The sequence below is a fragment of the Heliconius melpomene genome, chromosome 14 (genome assembly GCF_056956725.1).
Source record: "Heliconius melpomene rosina isolate 202511_hmr_F chromosome 14, ASM5695672v1, whole genome shotgun sequence".
NCBI lineage: Eukaryota > Metazoa > Arthropoda > Insecta > Lepidoptera > Nymphalidae > Heliconius > Heliconius melpomene.
In genome coordinates this window covers 4,728,972-4,756,197 of record NC_140402.1, presented here as the reverse complement: position 1 = coordinate 4,756,197, position 27,226 = coordinate 4,728,972, and the positions used below count along the sequence as shown (strand labels likewise).

The following is a 27,226-nucleotide window of genomic DNA, read 5'->3' as shown; positions in this document are numbered from 1 at the left end:
TGACCTTCGAAAACACACTATTAATGTTACTGCAGGAAGGTCACGTAAAAAGCATGAGAACCGGAAGGCACCTTTGAAGAGGTTGATGACAGTGAACGAGATATGGCAGAGAGAGTAAAGTTTGGCGCTCCATTCGCTGTGGCTACCCCGTTAACGAAAAGAAAACAATAGTTAACATACTGTAGCTTAGAAAAGTTCCAAACTCAAAATACATGTAAATAAATAAATTAAAGTAATAAAATAAAAAAACCTTTTATTTATTGCTAAGAAAGTTATTTACAAAAAAGAATATAGTTTTTAGTTTTTTCTTTTTTAACAATTGTTTGCAAGAACCCCTTTTCAGGTGAAGGCCTCCTTCAATGCTTACCAATGTTCCCTATTTTGAGCAATTTTAGTCCAAGAGTGACCAGCCAACCTAGCTATCTCGTCTTGCGATCTCGTTAGCAGCCTTCCTTTGAGTCCCTGGCCCAAAATACATGTATAATATAAAAAATACGATCACTTTTTTTCACTATATAATTTCACTACATTTCTCTATATGTTTTATAGTATCATAGTTTTTTTTCTCAGTATTTTCGATTGGTTATTTTATTGGCGAAAAATAATACGTTCAGTAGATAAAATGAAGTGTGTCCTGATAGATTATCTAAGTACTTATCTCATACTAATAATCTATATTTTAATTAATATTATGGAAATATAAGTATCACGAAAAATATCCTATTTATAAGGTAAAAAAAGAAGAAAAGATATTCTGAATTCACAAATAACTTATTATAATCTATCTAGCTCGAGAAAGTTTTGTACTTATTTTAACGTTGTAAGATTCTTCTTAATGCTTGAATGAGCACTTAGACGTTTACACAGTTTAAAAGCTAGCACTTAAAGTATCGAGTTTGATTTAAAATTTGTGTTAGAAAGGATGGATCGCTTCCTTTATCGTTTTCATTTAGTAGTGAATTAAAAAAGGGTATAAAGTGGAATTTGTTAGGTACTAGTAGGTAATACTTATTTTTTTTATTCAATATAAAAAAAAGTGAAGTAAAAAGAAATAAAAAAATATTTCATCAATAAAATTAAGTAGATTCATCATAATAAAAACTTTATTAAAGTTCAAAACAATAATTATATTAAAATATCATATAGTTATCCTATCCTATCCTATCCTATATCTTATAAAACAAAGTCGCTTTTCGTGTCTGTCTGTTGTTTCTAACTCTTCTTCTTCTAAACCACCCAACGGATTTTGATGCGGTCTTCACCATTAAGTCGAGTGTTTTTCGTAGAAGGTTTATATATAGTTTATTATTTGTACATTCTTATGTAAATTAACATAAATACGATAAATGTGTATAAAGTCCTACCTGTTGAGACACTTTCGCGCATGCGCTGCTCTAATGAAAAAACTACATGAAAAAATGTACTGGAGTATTGTTCCTCTTAATAAGATCTACAAAAAAGTCCGCGAGAGCATATTCGTATCTTTTAAGAATAACGTGTGTGATCATTTTTCTGTCTAAAAATAATAATTTCAATATATTTTTTATTGTGAGGGATATTTTTCCATAATGGTATTAATCCTTATCCTTTAAAATACTTTATTAATTTTCTACGTTAAACGAAGATAAAATTTGCTTTTTACAATATTTCGAAATTGCAAATAGTTTTACAGAAAAACGCATTTAATTGTTGACACATCCCGCCATTGACACATCAGCTGTATGTTACTCAAGTTTCACTTATCCCTTACTCTCAGCATATAAATAAGTACATTAGTTACGTTGGCCATTTAATGTAGATCAAAACTGTCTTTTACCGTTTTTCATTTTAACAAGTACTTTAGAAGTTGTTATAATATCAAAAAATCCTTGCTGCGAAACGGCTCGCCACTCGCCATGCGTCCGCCGCGCCCGCCTGGCTTACACGCATCGGTGGTTCAGTGGTAGAATGCCCGCCGCCACGCGGGCGGCCCGGGTTCGATTCCCGGCCGATGCATTCTATTTAATTTTCCTCACAGGCAGCCACGTAGTACTTGCTTTTAATCAGGGACAGAATACCCTCTTCAGCATTAACCACAAGCTCGAAAAAAAACCCGCCTGCCTCTATAGCAACGAAGTATTAGATGCGTTTGCACGTATTGGATAATTGGAGTTGAATGTATTATTTCAGCGCGATATATTTGGATTCATATTTTTTGTAGTAGTTATTAGTAGGTAGGTTTTGGTTTATAATTTCTTCCGTTTAAAAATAGCCATTTAACTATCTAAAAATAGTCATTTAAATATATTTTAATAAGTACTTGAAAAGATTAGTAGCACAGATTTAAAATTACGGTACCTACTAAAAATCCTTGCTGTGTAAAACAATTGGAAAATCCTTATTGAAACTACGAAAATGCGGGTTGTATTAGGGTTTAATTAATTTTCACATTATTTTAAGTGCTTTGCAAACATACATTATATGAATAATCCAGTAGTAAAAGTGGGCGAAGCCGCAAGAGGGTCGCTAGTCTATATATATTAAAGGACTTGTCCTCACTGACTGAGGTAAGACGCACGCACAGCCGTAACCACTGATGGTAGAAGCGTGAAATTTGGACAGATGTTTACTTTTGTAATCTGGACATCCACTAAGAAGGGATTTTGAAAAATTTTAATCCTAAAGGGGTGAAATAGGGGTTAAAAGTTTGTATGGAAAAAAATTTAAATCGACACCAATTTTTATAAAATTTGAAATTCAGGCTCTTAAAAGTATTTAATTGAACAAGTGTTTCATCGTTTTCTACAATTCTCCCCCTAAGGGTGCAAATAAGGGGTTGAAAGTTTGTATGGGAAAATTTTATAAAAATCGGTGCCAATTAAAATTTTTTCCATACAAACTTTGAACCCCTATTTCACCCCTTTAGGGTTAAAATTTTTCAAAATCCCTTCTTAGTGGATGTCCAGATTACGAAAGTAAACTTTTGTTCAAATTTAACGTTTCTACCATCAGCGGTTACGGCTGTGCGTGCGTCTTACCTCAGTCAGTGAGGACAAGTCCTTTTATATATATAGATTATACAATAATGTAGTTAGTTAGGTACTTATTTATGACATCCTTCTCGTTCTATCCATAATAAAGAATTTTATGTTAAGCAAGAATCGAACTGGCTACGATCATTCACTCACAATCATTGCTTCACCCTAGTATCTTCTACCTTTGATGCTTGGATATTTTTCTAAGCAAGCTAACAAAAACCTCCCCTGGGCTATATTGTTTTAAATTATTACCATACAGTTTACACAAAGTAAAATTACATAGGGGGATGTGAAAATGCCTATTTGCAATTCTCAATCATCTTTTCGTTAAAATAATGAGAATTTATTACTGTACTTGGAAGACTTCCAAGAGGCACGGGTTCTAATTCCGCTATATTATTCTTTTTATTTTAATTTAAAAAAAAGGATTTACTTAATATTATGTACATGGACAGCATATCCAGATTCACTGCTTCCTGGTTCTTGAATAAGAATAGAAATGGAAATACTGAAGTATACTGGGAGAACCTTAGGAATTGTATGAAGGAAGCAGCGACAAGGGTATGTGGTAAAGGGAAAAGACAAAGAGATAAAAAAGAAAAAATGTAAGTTACAAAAGCACCAAACAAAAGTGCTTAAGCGAGAAAATTCTGAGAAACAAAGAGATTAAAGGTTAAAGTGCTACTTCAGGGAAAACACGAAGCTATTCTAGCGAGAAGTTAGTGCTCCACATAAGACGAGAACCTGGGCCCTAAACAGGTCTTAAGTGTAGAATAACACTTTGAAAATGTAAAAATAATAAAAAATTCTTTTTTCCACTATTCCAGTAACCTTTCAAACAGGTGTTTAAAATATTGAAGAACTCTTCAAATGTGACAGCAAAAGTAGAACTTAAATTATAATTATAATATCTTATACCTCCATAATAACAGCCCTTGGCCTCTGGTCTGTAAGTATCTACATCAGCGTTTCATCACGTTCACTGAACGAGCAAAGTTTCATTTCTTCGTGTAATTCCCACTAAGCTTGTGGAAAAATTAATTTATTAAATCTGAAACATCATGTTCTTAAGCTGATGACTGTTCTTCTTTGACCTAATATTGTCCTCAGTTTTTTCTGATTACCGTCTTATATTTGAATGAATGAATGAAATATTTATTATTTCTTTTCATTTTCTGCTCTAGCAACGAGGCGTTGAGTTCCATCACTCAACCAATACGCAATGCTTCCAAATCGGAGTTCAGCGGGCATGGAGAAAAGGAAGTATCTTAATGTAAACGTGTCATGCCATGGCAGAGGGGACTTGAGAATCTAGTGTGAGTATCATAACTTTAGATTTCCCAGGTCCCTTCTGCCTCAGGAAAACTAAGAAAAGCTTAAGTTATGAAATACTTAAATTTAATGTATTTTTTATTTATTTTATTTATTAATAAAAAATTTAAGGATTCTAAAATATATTTTAATCCTAAGTAAATAAATAAATCAAAACAACGACCGGATTTCCTTTCGACCACTTATGAAGAATCCTAATTATTTTTAATATTCTCCTCGTAGTATAAAAATTCCGTCACGAGTTTTAATAGTCCGCAAGCTCATAAAATACGTGACGGAGTGCTGGTTGGGGTGTCATTATCAAAATCTTATTACTTCCAAGCTCTTAGTATAATAAGACTTACAATTTATATGTATAATTAGGGTTTTTTTTGTAAAAGATCTTGTCATGGCAGCAGATGGTGCTTATTCAACTATTTAAATATAACCAAAATATTTTTTTTTTGTCTTTTATTATCCTCCAACTAAATTAAACGGCTGATCTTTGTATTTATTTTTTTTATTTTTTATGGCTCCTTGTATGAACTTTTTATTAATATTACTAATAATATATAATAACCCATAGTACCTACAGAAAAAAAATGGAACCTAAGAATAAAAATGTAATATTAGACTGGATCAAAAAAAACAAACAAAACTACAAATTTTAAGATACGAAAAATCTTTACTTTACCATTTCGCTTGAAATCCTTAACACTATATATCCTTCATCCATGTAAGGAAGGTACTCTAATGATAAATTGACAGATGAATAGCTCCCAGCTTAAGGTGAATGCTGAGAAGAAAATCTCTACGTGATCGATTTCAAAAGTATAAGAGATATGGCTCAGGAATGGTAATAAAGCAGATGCAGTTCTGTATGTTTTATTCATGAACGAAATTTGGATGGTCGTTTCTCTGAAAGCTGGAAAATCAAATAGGTATACTAAAAGTTTGGCTGGAGTTACTTTAAAGTTTATGTGGTATTTTACAGTATAGAACTAACTTTAATTATAGCATATTCGTCTATCTATATATATAAAATCGAAAGCTCACTCACTCATCACGAAATCTCAGAAACTACAAGTGCTAGGAATTTCAAATTTTGCATAGGAGTTACTTATAGGGCGTAGGTGCTCGCTAAGACGGGAATTTGCAATATTCGACTTCTAAGGGGTTGTTTTTGGGGTTGAAAGTTTGTATGAAACTTCGTTACTACAAATGCTAGGAGTCTCAAATTTTGCATGAACGTCACTTTTAGGACGAGGTACTCATGGAAATAGAAAATAACAATAACGTAGTTCGCGCAAGCGAAGCCGCGGGCGGGCCGCTAGTTGTCTAATAAATATTGATCGTTATATATAAAATATAGTTTACAATTTAAAGCAATAGGTTATTTAGGATTTGGGTTTTAAAATAATTTATCAACTGGGAGTTCCCCAGTCAGTTGAAGTTCGAGTTAAAAGCTCTCGTAGCTTTGGATTTGTGTAGATATAATTCAATATTCGTGGTGGAAGTCTGAGGCCACATCCTGCTTTGGATGATGGTTTGTTTGGTGGTTTTTTACATAATTTTACCAACTTATCCAGGTCCACCTCCGTTGTTAGCATTTCATAAAATAAAAGCTCATCATAATATAGAGGTGGAGGAGAGTCTATAAAAATTTCAAATATGTACACAGAAAAAAGAGAGATATATACATTGCATATTTACATTAAAATAACAATGATAATTACACAGGAAACCTTCTGAAATCCTACAAAACTGAGTAACCCGAAACGTTAGTAATTATTAATTAGTAAGAGGCATGTTCAAATTAAATTAAATACAGACAGACCCTTTTCGTTTGCTTAATACATTTGAAGCAATAATTTATTATTAAATGTTTCATATTTATTTTATAACTAATTGTTGTCTGTAATTCGTGTGCATGTATTTAACATTAGAAAGAAGAATTATATATAGAACGAAGAAGAAGAAGAATTATAATTTTCTTCTATGCCTCTGAAAGTTGTTTGACTTTTTGGTTGGTGTATATTTTTATATATCGCGCTAAGCGCTAAGCACATAGTTAGCACTTCTACTATGATTCCACCTTCATCCTGTATCCTGTATCCTGCAACATGCGGGATACAGCGTGAAGCTGAATAAAAAGTGTAAAATATCAATTTACAAGCACTTACCCCAAGTCTTGAGTCCTTGAAAGTCAAACGACGTCAGCCCTTCCATCAATACACGTCAAAGCTTCGTAAAGAGTAATTGTATTACACGAAATAAGGCCTCGCCCGTATACGGAACACATTTATCATTGGGGCCGTATGGGGCTTAATGAAATTTTATGCGTCATAACATATGAGGGTATATCATCTTTCTATCATAGTTATTAAAATTATGGGATATCAAAATATGATGAGTTTGCTAAGATAATGGCGACTGGAGGGTCCTTCTACTTTGTTGGCTTCTCATACAATGTTAGAACTTAGAAGTGAAGTGCCATATATCTAATGAGTCTTTAAGACTTTGTTATAGATGAGTTTGTCGGTGCTGGTGAGTAATGTGATTATTTTCTGATAAAACATTTATATTTAAATTTGAATTAAAAAAAATGTGCGACTGTAATCGCGATAGTTGTGGGTTTGATTCCCACCCAAGGAATATTTATCGGTCTGATAAGGAGGCAAGACGCCGCGTTGAGCCTCAAGGAGTGAGAATCAATACCTCGAGAATTTGTTGGAAAGTTGAGATCGGAGTGCCTTAACACTATTTTCTTAGGTTCCAGATAGAACATATACCAGAGATCTACCCTGGTATATGTGATACAGCGTAAAGCTGAAAAATAAAGAAAATAAAACCTAGGTAAAATATGTAATGGACAAAAATATTAATATTATTACATATATATTTTCTGGACGCCCAAGGACGCCCAATATTCTATGCATTGCCGAGGTAGAGAATACCGAAATTATACAGATTGCCAGTAACATTTATATAGATTTAGTAATGTAATAAGAATAAAATATGGTAACGGCCTAAAATAAGGAAGGTATTGTAAAATATGACATAATATTATACGTGACTAAAGTGACAATGGAATCCATGGCTGTTTATTTCCTACCTTCGTTCTGAATACAATTCCATTAAACTTTCTTTTACAAGAGTCAATATGGCCTGTAAAATATTTAAATATACAGGGTGCAATGAAAAGTTTAAATTATATACAAAAGTAAATGGTACCAAATTGGCATTTGATACTATATTTCATAATGTATTGTATATCTTAACTTTAAAGGATTGTTTTATATTTTAGTAATAATTAATAGACCACCGTTGTTTCGATCACTTCAAATACTTGATATGGATTTTTAATTCAATCCTCGAGTGAAAGGTTACAAAAATATGATTTTTTACAAGCTTTAATATTCTTGGACACGGAAGGACACTACGTTCTCTACATGTATTCTATAATTGTGTATGTTTATCTTTTTTATTACCGGTCAATTTCCTTCGTGCGTTTTCCATACAACGTGACATTGGCGAAATGAATTGTGCTCAACTGGCACGCTCGAAACGCCATATATCGAGAAATCAATCAATCAATCACTACGTTCTCCACTTTCTGCCGAATTCTGGAGGCATTGCTTTGCCTCGACACCAGAGCGAAAAAATGGAAATATAAACGTAAATAAATATTTCACTTCCTCGAGTGGGGATCGAACCCACAACCATCGCGTTACATTCACAGCCTTGTGCCGCTGCGCCAAGACTGCCTCAACAAAATCTATATATATAAAAGGACTTGTCCTCACTGACTGAGGTAAGACGCACGCACAGCCGTAACCGCTGATGGTAGAAACGTTAAATTTGGACAAAAGTTTAGTTTCGTAATCTAGACATCCACTAAGAAAGGATTTTGACAAATGTTTACCCTAAAGGGGTGAAATAGGGGTTCAAAGTTTGTATGGAAAAAAAATTAAATCAGCATCGATTTTCATAAAATTTTAAATTTAGATTTTTAAAAGTATTTAATTGAATACGTGTTTCATCGTTTTCTAGAATAGACCCTCTAAGGGTGCAAATAAGGGGTTGAAAGTTTGTATGAAAAAAACTTTAAATCGCCACCGATTTTTATAAAGTTAGAAATTTAGACTCTTAAAAACATTTCATTGAACACATGTTTTATGGTTTATTAGAATTCACTCCCAAAATACGCAAGCGAAGCTGCGCGCGTCCGCTAGTATGTAATATGCGCAACCGTCACTTGGTATATTCAGATAGGTCACAGCTGTTGCTGCTCTGGACCGTAATGAAACATGTAGATTCAAAATATAGAAGTAACTAGTGGACCCGGACGCGGCTACGCCTGCTTCAACTATAAGAATATTTATTAAATATATTCATTAAATTATTTTCAATTTTCAATAGAATTAGTAAGAAAATATAAGTTTAATAATCAAAAAGAATAATAAGTAGATACACATTATTAGAAAAAATTATCTGAGTTATTGAAATTAACCAACAAAAGGATTAAAAGTAACTAAAGGATAGATATTCTTAATATTAGAAAAAGTACCTTAAGTTTTCCGTGCGTGCGTACATAGAGTCGATATGACTCTACGAAATAACTAAACATTTCTCTCTATTAAGCAGGATAATTTTAGCGGGCAATTTCAAATAAAATAAGAAGAGAACCAAAGTGTAGCTTTAATTAATTATAAACAGCAAATAATTACATAAACATTTACAATAGTTCGAAAATGTATGAAAATTTATAAAACCGTCAACGTCATCTGCCCGTTCGCGTCGGTCATACTGTGCCGCCCGTAGGCTAGGTCATTTGGAATCAGTGACATCTCCTTAATTATTTATTAGAATGTTATACAGCAAACTATAATTTCAATCTAGATAAAATGTTAATAGTGACTATTATATTTATTTTCATAAGGATGAATATCAAAATGTCGCGATAACGGTTGCGTAGCGACGCGACGGTTGTTATTAACATGGCAGAATAAATTGCATGTCAAATTGGAAAGTACTTTAAAATATATTAGTATATATGTGTAATGTAATATCATATAGCCTATAGCACTTCTGAAGAATGCAGCTTTCATACAAAACAAAAACAATGAAAATCGGACCTGTAGATCCAGAGATCTTAGCGTTCAAACAAACAAACAAACAAACAAACAAACAAACAAACAAACTCTTCCGCTTTATTATATTAGTATAGATTGTAGTAATATTAGTATACTGAAATACCACAGTCTCTTTAACAAAATAAATTGTTATCTATACTTATCTATACTATCTATACTAATATAATAAAGCGGAAGAGTTTGTTTGTTTGTTTGTTTGTTTGTTTGTTTGTTTGTTTGTTTGTTTGAACGCTAAGATCTCTGGATCTACTGGTCCGATTTACTATGTTTTTGTTTTGTATGAAAGCTGCATTCATCCGAAGTGCTATAGGCTATATAACATTACTAGCGGACGCGCGCAGCTTCGCTTGCGTATTTACGGGTGAATTCCAAAAAACCACGAAACATGTGTTCAATGAAATATTTTTAAGAGTCTAAATTTCAAATTTTATAAAAATCGGTGGTGATTTAATGATTTTTCCATACAAACTTTGAACCCTTTATTTGCATCCTGAGGGGGTGAATTCTAGAAAACCATGAAACACATGTTCATATTAATATTTTTAAGAGTCTAAATTTAAATTTTTATAATAATCGGTGGCGTTTTAAAGATTTTTCTATACAAACTTTCAACCCTTTATTTGCACCCTTAGGGGAAGAACTCAAGAAAACATGAAACATGTGTTCAATTAAATACTTTTAAGAGTCTGAATTCCAAATTTTATAAAAATTGGTGACGATTTAAAAAAAAATCTATACAAACTTTCAACCCCTTATTTGTACCCTTAGGGGGAAAATTCTAGAAAACGATGAAACACGTGTTCAATTAAATACTTTTAAAAATCTAAATTTCAAATTTTATAAAAATCGGTGCCGATTAAAAATTTTTTCCATACAAACTTTTAACCCCTATTTCGCCCCTTTAGAGTTAAAATTTTTCAAAATCCCTTTTTAGTGGATGTCCAGATTACAAAAGTAAATATCTGCCCAAATTTCACGTTTCTCCGCACAACGGTTACGGCTGTGCGTGCGTCTTACCTCAGTCAGTGAGGACAAGTCCTTTTATATATATAGATATTACACATATATACTAATATATTAAAATACTTTCTAATTTGACATGCAATTTATTCTGCCATGTTAATAACACCCGTCACGTCGCTACGCGACCGTTTCCGTGACATTTTGATATTCATCCTTATAAAAAAATAAATTATAAGCAAAAAATCATTTTTAGAAAAAGCTTTTCTTTAAAAGCCCTAAAAAGGAGAAAATAAAATTTGTCTTTTAAATTTTAACTATCAACTCATAACCTCATTGTACACAATTTATATGATCATAAAAGCTTGTCGCGCGATTTACTTGTGTAACTAAACTAGTGCTAATTTAATTATGTAAAATCTGCTAAGTTTCAATTTTTAAAGAATTTAATTAAATATTGATTAACGCGACAAGCTTTTATGATCATATAAATTGTGTACAATGAGGTTATGAGTTGATAGTTAAAATTTAAAAGACAAATTTTATTTTCTCCTTTTTAGGGCTTTTAAATAAAAGCTTTTTCTAAAAATGATTTTTTGCTTATAATTTATTTTTTACTTTTTAGTTACCACTGTCTAGGTTTCTCACACTAGGGACATGTATCACGATTCCGCTTCTATGGTTAGGAATGCTGTTGGCGACACTAGACCCTTCCCGATTACAGTGGGGGTTCACCAGGGCTCGACTCTAGTCCGTTCTTATTCAATGTAGTGCACCCTCCATGTATGCCGACGACATAGCACTCATTGACGAGGACCGACTGACGCTGGAGCGTAAAGTGAACCTGTGGAAGGGTACGCTTGAGAACGGCGGTCTTAAACTAAATGTGTCGAAGACCGAGTACATGGCCTGCGGAAGCCCGGACTCGAGCACGATCCCCTTGTAGGTCCAGCCGTTAAGTCAGAAAAGTTCAGGTACCTTGGATCCGTTATGCACGAGTCTGGAGGTATCGATCACGATGTCCATAGCCGGATAAGTTGGCCAGCACTATCTCGGCACACTCAGGAGCTTCACGTCACGGAAATGAAGATGCTGAGGTGGATGTGCGGCGTAATGCGGTCTGACCGCATACGAAACACATTCGTTCGAGGTAGTCTTGGGGTCCGTGACGTAGCGGATAAGCTCCAAGAGCGCCGCCTGCGATGGTTTGGCCACGTTACGCGCCGGTCTAAGAACTATATCGGATGCAAGTGCCTTGCTATATCAGTTCCTGGAGTGAGACCTCCTGGACGCCCAAGGAAGCGCTGGTTGGATCTCGTGATGCCGGATATGAAAGCCAATGGTCTAACCACCGAGGACGCAAAAGACCGCGCAAAGTGGAGTAGGTTGAGTAGGAAGGCAGACCCTGGCAATAGCCGGAATGAATGCCAGGAGGAAGAAGGTTTCTCACACTAGATATCATATTATTTTTCTAATTATTCTCGGCAAGCCCTTTCATTTGATACTCGTATTGCAGATGTGCATAAATAATAACTATTTCGCCATCTTAAATGTTCCGCCATATTGGATTTAGAAAAACGTCACATTTTTCGAGTTACTCAACGAGCCCTTTCAATAGATATCCATATTGTAGAAGTAGACTAAAATTAACTATTCGGCTATCTTGGATGGTCCGCCATATTGGATTTAGAATGACGTTACACTATTTTTCCAGTTACTCTCAACAAGCCCTTTCATTTGATACCCATATTATAGAAGTTCATGAAATATAACTATTCCGCCATCCTGGATGGTCCGCCATATTGTATTTAGAATAAAGTTACAAACCTTATCGTGTATTGTCATCCAAACCAAACGTATATACAAAATTTCAGCTCAATCGTACGAACATACCTTTCATTATATGAAAGCACAAAAAACTTGAATCGTGTCAATTCTATTGGATTTCAAGTGATGTCACATTATTTTTCTAATTGTTCTCGGCAAGATCTTTCATTTGATACCCATATTGCAAAAGTGCATAAATAATAACTATTCCGCCATCTTAGATGTTCCACCATATTGGATTTAGTATAACGTCACATTAATTTTAGAGTTACGGTCAACGACCCATTTCATTTAATATCTATATTGTAGAAGTAGACCAAATAGATACTCGGCTATCTTCGATATCCTCCTTATAAGATTTAGAATGACATCACATTATTTTTCGAGTTGCTCTCAACGAGTCCTTTCATTTGATACCCATATTGTAGAAGTACATTAAAAATAACAATTCCGCCAACTTGCATGGTCCGCCATATTAGATTTAGAGTGACGTCACATATTTTATCGTGCATTGTCATCCAAAGTAAACGTGTATACAAAATTTCAGCTCAATCGGTTGACGATATCTACTTCAAAATTGAGGTCTAAGATTTCACCCGAACCCACATACATACATTGCAAGTTAAATAAAAGCTTTTAAAATATAAGAGTCACTTTTAGCATTTTATCCAGATTGAAATTACAGATTACTGTTAATTAACATAACATTCTAATAAATAATTAAGGAGATGTCACTGATTCGAAATGATCTAGCCTTCGGCCGGCATAGTATGAGAATGACCGACGCGACAATATTCTTATAGTTCAAGCAGGCGTAGCCGCGTCCGGGCCCATTAGTGTTATTATATAACAAAAATTAGTTACACGTATAACTTTTTGTAAAAATATAACGTGTTATATTTGACATGAGAAATGGTCCTAATGGAAAACCTAGTGTTAAAACACTCTTTTCCCCACACAAAAAGATAGCTTACCATAGAGATGGAAACACTGGTTATCATAAATGTTAATAGCTAATTCATGTAAGCTGTGGTTTGGAGAATAGGAACATGTTCGTATGAGATAGCCCGCATTGTTGGGGTATGTGGTAAACTTTATACTCCTTAATCATGATTTTCAATTAAACTTTACCGTTTGGTTAAAAGTTTTAAGATAATCTAACCTGTCTGTTGAAATATACATAAGTTCGTGTAATGAGAAAGTCGAATATTATCAGATTTTGGTTCTTTACATATCTTTTTTTTGTGCAAGATAGGCAGAGGGGGATGGAACCCCCCCCCCCCCGGGTTTCTAGTGTTAAGATACTCCGCATTCCATTTCCATAGAATTTTCAAAACTCAAATCTCAAATTTAGCACCTTGCTTTGTTTCGACACCAAAACGAAGGAATGTAAATATCAAATAATTAGTTTCCTCGAGTTGGGAATTGAACCCACAACCTGTCGCATTTACATTTACATGCTTGAACCCTATAAGGGTCCCTGTAAGGGAACCCTGTAAGGCCTACTGGCCTCTTTTGCTACCAAAAATTACAGACAGAATACACAGAAAATACAGACAACTTTTGGTTGTGTCGATCTTGTTTTAATTAAAAACGAACCAACTAAACTCCCTATAATACTGACTATACACCGCCAACAACCTATAATATTAAATACAAAGCAAAATTAATTAAACATTTACTATTTTATTTTATAAAATATTTAAATATATTCTTCTTAAACAATATCAAATTTTCAATATTTTAAGAGAGGACGAGCTCTTAAGCCTATTTATACATTTTTGTAAGCGATTAGTCTAATTTCATTAGGTTATAGTGGAAGTAATTCGGCACACAATAAACATCGCCCTAAATTGATGGCGAGATAGTTGATACGGAAAAGCAAATAAAAGCTAATACTATTTTATATACTTTAGTTGATGTATAGGAAAGCCAAGCCTCGTTCAATTTGTCTTAATAAAACCATCGCGGTTCAATATATTTGGTACGGAGGTCGTAGATTCCTTATTGTAATAGGATCAAGAATTTTCTAGATGCAATGAAAATGCCTAAACGTTTTGGGTTCGATTACCATTTTGAGGAATGAAATATTTAATGTTATTATTTCCTCGTTCTGGTAACTCGGTAAAGGAAATATTCGAAAGAAAGTTGGGAACGGAGTGTCTGAATGGGCAAAGGAATGTCTTAAAATTATACGAGGCCGTCGTGATGCAGTGGCACAGGCGTGTGAACGTATACATTTCGTCTGTTCGTTTGTTTGTCTGTGCGTTTGTTTACGCTAATCTCAGAAACCGCTTAACCGATTTAATTCACCCGGTACCCCGCACACAGCAGAGGGAATATAGTGTTAAGACTCTCCGTTCCCCATTTTCCGCCGAATTCTGGAGGCATTGCGTGTTGAGTGGCGGATCTCAACACCGCGCTTTCTCGACACCAGAGCGAAGAATTGAAAATATAATTTAAATAAATATTTCATTTCCTCGAGTGGGATCGAACCCACCACCAATAGAATTTACAGTCACACTTGCTGCCCTTGAGGCACGACTGGCCTCATTTTAATAAAATATATTTACTAAAATTGAAATAATAGACATCAGTACAATATAATTGAAAACTAAGACTAGACAGACTTTACAATAGTATTTCTTATATTAAAATTACATTAAGAAATATTAAGCTTTCTCCAAATTTTAATCAAAATGCTAATTTACTTGAAGCTTTAGTTCACTTCTCTACGTGACTGGATAGCATTCGAACAACAATTGTGTAGAAATCACTATAGAATATTACAAGTTTTTAACCTCCATACGGGTATTTGCAAGGTATTTTGGGTCATTTAAGGATTTTTAATCTTAAGATTTAACTTAAGACTTTTCATAATTTCAAAATTAAACATTTTATTAGAGGCCAATTGTGGCGCAGGTGTTAATTTAAGTGTTGTTTTTATAATTTTGGAAATTTAAAAAAAAACATCAGCTTCATTAGTTTTTATAACCATTAATATATCCAACCACTAGGTTCCCTCTGTTACCCTACTGTGTGCGGGATACAGTGTAAAAATAATAAATACATAAAATCACCTTCCCTACTTTATACAGATTAAAATAACAATATTATTCCAACATTATTGAACGATGAATAAGAAACTGACAGCAAGTAAGTTTCCGATAGTTGTGATGGCAACAGTCATAAACTGAGCTCGTAGCTCGTTAATGGAGACTTGCCTGCGAAGATATGATAAAATAAACGTTATAATTTAAGTTCACATAAATATGGTATATACATTGATTATGATTATAATGTTGGCAACAAAGTAAAGTTTTAACTGTATTCTCCAATATTAATTTTCTAATTTATTCCTTATTGAGCCAGTCGTGGCGCAGCGGCTCGAGGACGTGACTGTAACGCGAATTTTGTAGGTTCGATCCGTGGGGAAGTGAAATATTTATTTACGTTTATAAATATAAATTTTTTCGCTCTGGTGCCGAGGCAAAACGCGGCGAGTTCTGCTACTCAGCACGCAATGCCTCTAGAATTCGGCAGAAAGTGGGGAACGGAGTGTCTTAACACTAAGTTCCCTCTGTCTACTATTGTGAAGAAATAAAAATATTTTAAAGAATCATTTTTCTTAGCAAAATGATGAAAATCGTATGTTTCAGACAATCAGAAAATGGACGACAATGACGTTGACTAATGATATGTTTTTAGTTCAAGGACGCGGAAAAGAAGTAACATTCATTTCTTTCGAGTTAAATTGTACATGTGGTTATTCGTTTCATAGATTTATTTATTTTTAATAAACACAAGGTATGCAAGGCGTAAAGAATAAAAGAAGAATCTGAAAAGTGAAAATCTAGAGATATTTCATAGAAAAAAAAACAGCAAATTTATATTTATCGTTCATTTCATACAAAATAGATGCTTTATAGCCGCAAATTTAACTTTGTCAAATTTTATAAGTTGTTCTTCCCTTTGACCTATAATCCTTAAATGGGCACGGAAGCCTCTGTGTGGAGGTCGACTCGCACTTGACCGGTTTTTTACTGATCATTGATATATGTACGTCTCCTATATATATATATAGGCTGTTACTATAAACAAAATAACTTTTAGATTTCTACTAAATCATACCATAAAATATAATAACTACCATTAAATATGAAAGAATCATTCAATCTTAAGTGATCGTTGTATTTTAAGTATATTTTTATGAAACACTAGCGGATGCGCGTATCGTTACTTTTCAGCTTGTTCTCTATTCGGCTTAATTTTTTTTGTCATCTTCAAGCTTTAAACTATATAGCAGGAGAGAACGGAGTGTCTTGATATTATGTTTGCTAAGGCGAATAAAAGGTAAGCTTAAATCAATATAAAATTATAATTTCCATCAAAAAAATGACGATTCCATGACTACTAGTTACTCAAAGAAATATAAATTGACAAGTTCTTAAAATTTTAATGATATTGCCATTCACCTTTGTAGCGCAGTTGGGGAAGATCTGGTCACAAGGACTTGTCCTCACTGACTGAGGTAAGACGCACGCACAGCCGTAACCGCTGTGTGTAGAAACGTTAAATTTGGACAAAAGTTTACATTCGTAATCTGGACATCCACTAAGAAGGGATTTTGAAAAATTTTAACCCTTAAGGGGTGAAATAGGGGTTCAAAGTTTGTATGGAAAAAAAATTAAATCGGCACCGATTTTTATAAAATTTAAAATTTACATTTTTAAAAGTATTTAATTGAACACGTATTTCATCGTTTTCTAGAATTCTCCCCCTAAGGGTGCTAATAAGGGGTTGAAAGTTTGTATAGGTTTTTTTTAAATTGTCAGCAACTTTTATAAAATTTTAAATTCAGACTCTTAAACGTATATAATTAAACACATGTTTCATGGTTTTCTAGAATTCACCCCCTAAGGGTGCAAACAAGGGGTTGAAAGTTTGTATGGGAAAATTTTTAAATCGCCACCGATTTTTATAAAATTTGAAATTTAGACTCTTAAAAACATTTCATTGAACACATGTTTCATGGGGTATTAGAATTCACCCTTAAATACGCAAGCGAAGCTGCGCGCGTCCGCTAGTAATAGATAATTCCAAAAATGTTCATTTCTTCAGATTAAGTATTGTAAATTCAATTCACTGTATCAAAAGTATCTATATTCTTCCAAAATTTGAAGATAAACTTCAACAGACAATACTATTACAGTTTGTTCATATTTCCATTAAACTATCAACAGACCATTCAAAGTTAGCGTTATCGTTCCAATGTTCGAACAAGTGCGTTATTTAATCTTAACTGACAAAATGTTCAATAGAATTCGATGTTAAAGCGATATTACCTACAATGGGCTCGCTCAGTCACGTCAAATAGGATTTGTGTTTTTGACAATTTAATTATACAATTTGACGGTTGACGGTATATGTTTGTATAATTATTATAATACGATAAATAAACAACGTAAATTTCCATATGTATTGGTGTATTCTAAGCCAATTTTGAATACAATTCAAAATCATTTAGAATTACAATTCAAAGGCATTAGATCGACGTGTTAACTCAGATCAACTGAATTAATCTTAATTAAATGCCAATTGACGTCTTTAAGTAATTTAAGTTATTAAAAGTTGGCAAGAAAAAAACGATAAATGTTTATTTCATATTTTATATTAGAGGAATCAATTTTTATTTTTAAAATAAAATAAAAAAATGTCAATCTACCGTATGCATGTACATCTAAATATAGGTATTTACGTAATTTCAGGGCAAACTAACAAAAGTACAAGAGGCAAAGACAAAGAAAGGTAATCTTTGTTTTGTAAATAAATAATCAACTTCCAAAGGAATGGTTTTGCAATGTGCCCTTAGACTATTATTAGCAGAGGGACAGCGTCGTTAAGGAGCTTTATTTCGGAAATGGAGTTATTAAGAATAAGTAGAATACGGTACTACCTTGTATTTGATAAATATCTTCATTTTAGGGCTATCGTTAACTATTTAATTTATGTATTCTCTTTATTTTTTTCCTTTTATCTAGTATAATATTCTAAAAATTAGTGAGGCCGTAGTTTTCATGAAATAATAATGGATTCTTTCCTGTTAGATTAAAAATATTCAAATAGGCACTATGCGTAAAACAACAACGGTGATTGTCGGTAGGTTCTCGTTAACTACACCTACCGTGATAAAACTCTTGATGACAAAAAATTACAACTCTTCGCTCTGATGTCGAGGCAAGGCGTGGAGTTAAACTCCACCATTCAACACGCGTAATGCCTCCAGAAATCGGCAGGAAATGGGGAACAGAGTGTCTTAACACTAGGTTTCCTCTACCCTGGTGTTTGCGGGATACAGCGTGACACTAAAAAAAATCGCTACAAAATATGCTTAACTACAAACGATTTACATTATTGTGAAATAAACTGAAACATTTAAATTTATTCGTTGAACAATCCATTTAGTTCCTTTATTCCATACATTACATAACCGGTGTTGTCTACGGTTCTACGCAGTACAAGTCCTCGTAACGAAGTTCTTAAAGCCCGAGGCATTTTTGCATCTACAGCTTGATAGCGGCTTTTCTACGTCGGATAATAGCAATTCTGTGTTCTAGTGGGTTTCAGTTTTAATATTGAGAAACTTTATATACATTAGTTTATAGATTTTTTTAGCTCTAAGCTGTATTCTGTAGGACAGGCAGAGGGAACCTACATAGGAACGTACATCAAAATTATTCAATTTTGTCAGTTTAAGGGAAACATCTTATAAAAAAAATCTACGTCGACCGAAATTCGAGTTCTTATAAATTCCAACCTATATAAATCAACAAATATAACCTACTACTACTAAAATTGTAACATACGAAAAATACATAGGTGAATCGTTAGTGCTCTATTTTTGTACCTGGATGCAATTAAAGAGCAGCATACTCCTAGATTATATAGTACAGTAGAACACTCAGTGCAGTAGGTGCTAGCTGTCTGGCAGAAGACTATTTAAGCTCGCCTCACATTTCCAATGAGATTTGTAAAGGATTTTCCACTATGTTTATCTGTTATTCTCACTGAAGCAATCTCAATAGAATTGTACTAAAAGGTTTTCTACTGTATAATATATGTAAAAATAATGTATTGATTAAATTTGTAGAAATGAAATTAAATTTTAGTATTGTTATAAATATATGACAAAATTTTAACCCTTTTAATCTATCGAATATAAAATTTATTGTAATGGCAACACTAGCTAAATTTCGAATGATTTTAATTAAGACTTATGTGATTTTCTCATAATATTGTCCAAAATGGACCAAATTAAAATGGGACCACACGGGAAGCACCGGCTTCCCACTAGTCAAAAGTTTAGGGTAGGATGGGATAACAAACAAAAAAATACAGTCAAAATGATAACCTTACGGAAGTTTGTTAAGAATTACTGTTGTAAAATGATAGTTACTTAAAAAAATGCTTATTTGCGTGCCACTGTTGGAAAAATGTAAAAATAAATTGAAATGAAATGAAACTCAATATACGTAAGTGGCTAGTGGAAAACCGGTTCTCTAGGATTTTCCTGCTTAAGCATAATACAAGAAATGTATTAGGATGGAACGAAGTTTTTCAATACATAAAAGGAATTGAATATTTGTTTATCCCTATACATCTATACATTGGGTATATCCAGTAATCGCATATAAATCGGCTTAAAGTAGCTCGAGTTCCGCTACTTAAGACGTAAAGCCTCCAGAATTCCAGAAAAAGTGGAAAACGGAATGTGTTTACATTAGTGTAAGTTAGCGTGTAGTTAAAGAAACCAGTACCTGCATTGTACCTGAACTCCTTGATAATATAAAGGTGGAAGGGGACGATGTTACTAGCATACATACATCTGTGATCGTAGCACTCGTAAAAGAAAATCAAAGCTACCTTTTATAGAACCTAAATCCATTTTATTGCCTTAGAATTCTTTGAGAAATAAACAGTTACTACCTTACTCTGTTATTCAATGGCATTTACAATGTTTTAAATTCTATTGGTTTCTTTACTTATTAAAACAATTTTTTTGATTAAAATAAAAAAATATATCATTTTATCATTATTACTTAACCCTTTACTACTCCAGTATGATTCTGTTACGTAATAGACCAATAATGTCTTACAGACATAATACAGAAATCTGGGGTATTTGAAAAAAAAACAAAGACAAAATAAATTGATAATACTTTTATTAAATTTATTCCAAATGTTTAAATATAAATGCTTAAAAAAAATCATTTAAAAATATAAAGAAACTACTCTTCCGACAGCGGGACTAGAGTCCAAGTTATCTGTGGCTAAGGCTCCAAAGAGAGGAATCTCCTCCCGCCGTCTCAAGTAAAGGTGCCTGAGGTGAAATTTTAAGGTATTTTCTAGGCTCCTAATCGAGATAGACCTCGATAACAATGTTGTCGACCGTTGTTTAAAAAGTACATGTAACGATTTTCCCTTTTCAAATATCCTTCGACATTTCACTTACCTCAACTAATGGTTCCCACTAACCCTTTTAGATTTAATTACTTCCATTGAATATTTAACTGTAAATTTACACTTTATGTATTAATATTGTTATAGGTGATATAAAAAGTTATAATAAAATATATAAATTATAAAAATAGATTTCTTTATATTACATCGCTAAATTCAAAAGTCTAGAAAAGACTTATTAACCATATCAACTGTGGTAACATATATTATTAATAAGCTTCACGCTGCATCTTTCACGCAACAGAGTAGGCAGAGGAATTCTGGAGGCATTGCGCGTTGACTGACAGAACACCACGCTTAGCCTCGACACCAGAGCGAAGAAATAGAAATATAAACATAAATAAATATTTCACTTCCTCGAATGGGAATCGAACCCACTACCGTCGCGTTACATATATATTATGCACATTAACACAAGTTAAATTAGCATACAAGTCTCGATTTTTACTAGAAACGTATTAACTTGAAGAATTGAAACAACTTTTCTAATTTCAGTTTCATTTTGTCGTCTTTGCGAGTGAATTTGAGTCAGCACAGTCTTTGATCTGTGTTGCTCTCGTTCTCGCTCGGCGAAGACGCTTGACCTATATATTACTATATAACGATAAGATTGACAGATTTCAAAAGGAAAAATGCTTGATAATATGTTAAAGTTGAGTTTTTTAATGTCAAGTAATTATAAGTACGGTAATCTGTATAGGTATTTTCTTATTCTTACTTTGTAAGTGTAAATGTTAGTGGCGTAGACACTTGAACTTCGAATATGACATTTTAAAATGTTCTCATCAAACCCATGGCAATAAAATATGTTACTTAATACTTATATATGTATATATTATATATCTTATTATATTTTTTAATTTAAATAAACGAAAGCTAGAAAAGTAACTAATACTTTGATTGTTTCTTATAGCACTTCTTTGTTTTTCGTTTGTCTCGACCATTTATCTCGAGGTCGCGTAGAGGTTTTGCTGCATTTCGTATTAAAGTCGCTGCTTAATCAAAATGTAAAGGATACTTCTCCTGGACCTACAGTTATGAAATTTGGCACGAATTTTGTTCGTTTCTTTCATTCTTTTTTCAGCTGGACATGTAGCAGGGAGGCAAAGGGAACCTAGTGTTAAGACACTCCGCTTTCTACTTTCTGCCAACTATTGGATGCGTTGGATTGAAGATATGAAAATTTTACATTAAATAAATAAATTTTCCATTTAATTTCCGCGAGTGGGAATCAAACCGACTATCAATACGACCGATATCAAAACGACCTATCGAGTCGCCACGAGTCACGTCTGACCATAAATGCAATGTTGATTACAAGGCTACATTTTTATGATCTCATTATTTTACAAAAAAAAATCTATTATTTTTTATAGTTGTTAGTAGACTAGACAAAAAATTACATTTATCATTTGCTACCAGAAAACTATCCTTATTATACTTTTAATATTAAACTATATATCGAAACAGAAAAAAATAAAAAATATTTCAGAATATACCATAGGAAAGCAGCCATTTTGAACTACTACAAGCTCAACTTACAGAGCTGCCGGGCACCCTATAAATTACTTTATCTGGGGAAGCGATAGTGTTATGGTGGAAAACTTAGATATGAAAAATGAATTTCAACACTCACACTTTGAAATTTATATTGTAGAAATGTAAATTTGACGTTTATTAAAATATATTCTATTGCATTTGCTACTAATGTAAAATATCTCGATTGCAAAAGTAGGAGGGAGGTAGTCGGTTAGAAAATAATCTTTATTATTATTTATAATATATTGTTTAATTATATTTTGGCATGTGACTTTAAACGCTACAGGTTGTGGGGGTAGATTCCCATTCGAAGTAATGAAATGTGGAATATTTTCTTTCTTCGCTCTGGTACCAAGGGCAAAAGCGCAGCGTTGAGATCCGCCATTGAACACGTAATGATTTTAGGATTCAGCGGAAATTGAGGAGCGGAGAGTTTTAACACTAGGCTCTCTGCTTACCCTGCTATATGTGGAATACAGCTGGAGCTAAGAAAAATCCTTAATAAATTATATAGTTGCCATTCTCACATGTTGGCATTAAATATTTCAATTTTTCACTCTCGTAAGTGAAAGATAAGCGCCGAGCTCCATCACCTCGTCTACTTAAGAATCAAAATGAAAATAATTAAATAGTGTGACGTTTAACCTTACAGCCGTCGCGTTGTCAAGTAGAAGCTGCCCCACTGAACCATAACGACCTTATCAGATAAAATAGATATAGATAGATATCATTTTATATAAAAGTATTGTTTTCCTTGAAATACAAATACCTATATATATATAAAAGAAATATAAAGCTTATACATTCCCTGAACCAGCCTGTCCATGTCAGGTGTTTTCAAATCGGCTAAACCGCATGACGTACATGTCGTACAATAAGCATTGGTCAATATTCTTATGTTTATTTTATATTCTAAACTAAAATAAACACCGTCGTAGCGCAGCGGCACGAGGGTGTTGTGCGACGCGACGGTTGTGGGTTCGATCCCACTCGAGGAAGTGAAATATTTATTTACGTTTATATTTCCATTTCTTCCGTCTGGTGTCGAAGCAAAGCGCGGTGTGAGTTCTTCCACTCACCACGCAATGCCACCAGAATTCGGCAGAAAGTGGGGAACGGAGTAGATTAACACCAGGTTCCCTCTGCCTACCCAGCTGTGTGCGGGATACAGCGTGAAGCTGATTTCATTTATTTAAAATAAACATAAAGAAATAGCTGACATTTCTTTCTGATTAAAAGTGTAATAATGCCGGGAATTAATATATTGTTTATATTGCTTAGTTTTGATGAAATGATTGAACTTTTGTCACAATTTAATCATAATTGGTTCATGCTGAATCCGGCACATAGCAAGGTAGGCAGAGGGAACCTGGGGACCTACTGTTAAGACACTGTTTCTATTAAAATATTTCAGTTTCCTTTTATTTTTCTCAAATATTACAAGTAGGAAGAGTGTCTAAATACTAGGTTACGAGGCTTCCTCTGCCTATCGTGCTATGTGCAGGATACAGAAGGAAGCTAAAAAAATATCAAAATTTTCAAGATTTTCATACAATTATATATTTAAAACAGTATTTATCAAATTTGTTATTATTTATCTTATTTTATTAGGATATAATACATTAAAATGCGGTAATTGAAGGAAAGATGGTTTCTGATTTAATTAACAAAGGTCCGCTCCAGGCAGATTCGAGATTCAGAAGCATGTCTTATCTAGTTACCTCTCATTTGTTCAGTTTAACAACTTATTTGCTTCTAATTACGGTAATAAAGACTGAGAATATCTTTCTTATAAGATTTGAATTTTCATAATTAAAATTTAATTGACGTTTTATTATAATTAAGAAAAGACAGTGTTAGTAAAGTATAAAAATAAGCCAAAACAGAATAATAAGTAGACATAAGTGAGGAAAATAAAATTCTTAAATTAAGAATTTACTAATTACGATTCTTAATATGAGTAAAAATACCTAAGTAATTAAAATGAACAAATTGAGTAATTAAATAAGTAAAAATGAAAAACTTTATCTAAATTAAATCAGTTTCACTCAGTATCCCGCACACAGCAGGTTAGGCAGAACAAATTTAGTGTTACGACACTTCGTTCCCCCCTGCTTGTGCCACTACGCCACGATGGCCTCGAAAAGATTTTATAACACTATTTTATATTTAGTTTTTCAATATTAAAAGCTATACGATAAACATAACGAAGTGTGTGTGACATAAACCCCCAATTAATTAGGATTAACGAGAATCAGGAAATAAATATTCAATTTTATTATCAGATTGCCAGACTGACTGTGATAAGGAATTCTGTTTATGATTTTTTTTTCTTTGTACACTAGGAACACCGTCTTAACACTGGGTTCCCTCTGCTATGGCGAGTAAATAAAATATTAAATATCTCATAAGTTATTATAACATGTAAAAGTAACGTTAATATTAAATTATTATAAGCCGGATTGTATCCCCGTAATGCCTTTCATTTTCACATGGCTTACATTTATGCCTTTCTAGTTTTTAGTAGTCTGCAAAGTTTAACAATTTTACCGCAAATAAATAGTTTTAATGCTAACAAATTTGTTGGCTTTTGTTATTTTAAACATTATTGCTACTTACGTATTACTAACATTATTTAGATTATTTGGATACATATTAGGTTTATAGGATAAATTTTAGGTTGTGGATTCGATTCCTTTCGGTGGAGTGAGTTAATTCTTATTAATATTTTCATTTCTTCGCTCTGGTACCAAGACAATATGCACAATGTCGTGTCGTTTTGTATGAAATTATTTACAACAATAAGTATGTAGCTTTTCTATAAAATACTAAAAAAAAAAACAAAAAAAATAATTAAATGGCTTTTTTGTACACTTTCTTTTATTTCCGCCAAATTTGAGACATTGCGCCACTCAACACTCAATGTCTCGAATTTTGCGGAAAGTGGGAAGCATAGTTAACACTAGGCTAATTCTGCCTACGCTGCTACATAAACAAAAGAATATAGCGGAAGCTGAAAAAAAATAGTATATAATAATAGTTATTATAATAAATTATAAACCATTGTTATGCAGTAGGATAGGGACTTTAAATGACCACAAATATTTCGTAGAACGAATATCTCACTAAAATCGATAAAAATTAATTCGTTATATCGATTTCATTCTACATCTTTATAATATAAGTAGTTACTTCAAATATTTCTTCTGTATCAACTTGTCGATTCAGAAAGCTGAAGATTTTATGCGACCGTAAAACGGAACTGCCATAACAAGACCCTATATAATTCAGTAGTAGGAAAGTTTGTAGGAAATTATATTTTTATATTTTTTTCTATCAACAACGCTTCTTTGTTATGATGTTTTACAAACAAACAATCTGTTTACTTACATTTCGCGTAATCTTGAGGTGATCTGAAAAAGAAGAAAATACATTAAATAGGATTAAATTGGAGAAAATAAAAACGTGCAATTGTTAACCAAATTTTCTCTATTTTATCTTCAGACTAGTACCATACATACTTCATTCCTCATTTTTCTCTCAATTTTCGATAAACGAAATTTACTCGGTCCCCCGAATGGTAATCGAACTCACAACCATTGCATTTAAAGTCAGATTTTTTGCCGTTGCGCCACATCCTGATGAGCATTATGGATTTTATTTTTTATTCATGAGAGAAAGACTAAGAAATCAGTTGACCTTCAGTAACAATGTCAATGATGCCGTCGAAAGTCGTATGCAAAGCGTAGAAACTGAATGAAGGGCATGTTTGAAAATATAAATTGTGGATGAATTGAAGGAGGTATTCTAAGATAGTCTACTCGTAGAGTAGTGTTTGATGATGTAGGGTAGAAAGCTGTCGACACCAGTAAGAACGAATCATTCTTAATTTTGAGTAAGCCTCAAATAATCAATGGTTGAAGATCATTATCAGCTTCACGATATATCCCGCACACACCCAGGTAGGCAGAGAGAACCTAGTGTTAGGACACTCCGTTCCCCATTTTCTGCCGAATTCTGGAGGCATTGCGTGGTGAGTGGCAGAACTCATCGCCGCGCATTTCCGTCTAAAATGATTAATTTATCTTAAATTAAATTAAATAATCAAGTTAATAAACCGGTGAAATGCGAGTTGAACTCTCCTACGCAGGGTTCCATACATATTTTAGGATTGATCAGCGGAAATACGAGATATAAAAATTGACAAACTTATTTTTGCGTACATATGCACGCGTTTTGTATGAAATTAACTACAAGAATAAGTATGTAATGGGAGCTTTTCTATAAAATACAAAGAAATAATATCTTTTTGGATATTTTCCTTTATTTGTATTGTAAGTTCTCAGTTCGTGCCCAATTCCATAACTGTAGGTCCACGGGAAGTGCCAAAGAAACGTTTGATGTTCCTTTGTTATTTTTTTTTCACATTTTTTTTTTATATTAAAATTCCAAGAAGACGTACGCTACGCGACATTGAATCTGAGTAAGGTCTTAGGTACATATTGTACTAGTTTATAAGCATAGTTTAAAAAGTTTGTTATTTTCTGGCTTTCAGTATTTTGTTTTATTTTTTAAAATCGATAGACGTGATGCAGTAAGTTCTCCTAGTGTAGCATCATTGCAACCTGCTTATAGAAGCTTATTTAAGAATAACCTTATCTTTGGTTTGGTTTGGCTGATGATCATATCTTTGGAGAATCTAAACCAGTGATTCCCAAAGTGGTCTATATTGACCCACAGTGGTCGTTACAGAACTGCAAGGGATCCAACGGAGAGAGATCGAAAAAAAAATTAAGGGTGTATGAAATGAAAATGAGGGTCAATGGCAAAGAATTGCAAAAGTACTATTAATATAATTTTGACTATTGTATAATTCTGCTGTGGGCGGGATACAGC

At 33.1% G+C, this 27,226-nt stretch overlaps 1 protein-coding gene across 6 annotated transcripts in view; it reads right to left on the bottom strand.

Moving 5' to 3' along the window:
• The window catches only part of Dh44-R2 (Diuretic hormone 44 receptor 2), a 166,282-nt gene that overhangs the window by 110,124 nt on the left and 28,932 nt on the right, over positions 1-27,226 (bottom strand). For 4 of the 6 annotated variants that reach the window (XM_085197033.1, XM_085197032.1, XM_085197037.1 and 1 more), the window contains exon 2: positions 25,721-25,743. The exons of the other annotated variants lie outside the window; for them this stretch is intronic. The gene's annotated coding sequence lies outside the window, so the exon portion shown is untranslated. The remainder of the gene's footprint in view (positions 1-25,720; positions 25,744-27,226) is intronic. 6 annotated transcript variants of the gene reach the window in all.